This window comes from Penaeus monodon, chromosome 21 (assembly GCF_015228065.2).
Source record: "Penaeus monodon isolate SGIC_2016 chromosome 21, NSTDA_Pmon_1, whole genome shotgun sequence".
Lineage (NCBI taxonomy): Eukaryota > Metazoa > Arthropoda > Malacostraca > Decapoda > Penaeidae > Penaeus > Penaeus monodon.
This window is the reverse complement of record NC_051406.1, coordinates 41,509,004-41,509,970: the sequence shown is the minus strand read 5'-3', so window position 1 is coordinate 41,509,970 and position 967 is coordinate 41,509,004.

Sequence of the window (967 nt, the reverse complement as noted above, 5' to 3'; positions counted from 1 at the left end):
AAAGACGAAAGGAAGAAAGCTTCTCGAGTCTTTCAAAGCCAGAATTCAGTTCCCGGATGACGCCAACGCGCGGGCCTTTGTCTCGAACTTCCTCGCTATAAACAACACGGGATTCAAAACGTTTTCAATTATTATTATTACTGTTTTTTTTCCCTCTCTCTCTCTTCTTTATTTTTGTATGAGATAAAAAAAAAGAGTCGTATAGCGTGAATTCTATCGATATAAATATAAAGAGCAGCAAAAGCCACTTTTTCGAAGGACCCGGACACTCAGACCAGTGAAGCTTGATCTGTCCACGCCTTGTGAGTGCAACAGGGCTCTTGTCTCCCTTCCTTTGCAATTTTCCTGCTTCCACGCTGCAGACTTTCCGCCCTCGGTCTGATAGGAAAAATGTTTGATATATATTTTTTTTCCTTTCACTGAGGATTGCATCTCATTAATCCCATATACCCTAGGATGGTTTAATCATCGTGTTAAATCACAGATAATATTACAATCTTGTTCACTAATTAAATCTGCGGAGTCTTTATTCAGATGTAAGCATTTGTTCGACGCGTTGCTATTTTTAGCAACTCAAGCGTTTCTTGCTTCTGGTACAAAACCAAAAAAAGCATCCAGACTCGCTTTAAACCTTAACGAGCTTTTGATTTACTGGTTTCCTATTCATCTCTCCGCATTCTAAAGGTTTGAATATATAAGAAAAAATAGAAGGTTCTTAATTTCGAGAAAAAAAAAGAGAGAAGCGAAGGAACTGCAGAAGGAAGATAATAACGACAAAATAAATGTGAAACAAATAAAGAAAGAAAAGCTGGGAAGAGGGAGAGACAGAGCGAGAGGAATGAAAGGATAATGACAAAGCGTGAACGAAGATGACAGAGCAGGCGAGGAAGGAAATGGGAGGTTGAAACAGGTACGAATGAAGCAAAGAGAGGACGATAACGAGGCTGAAAAAGAGTGAGAAGACTAA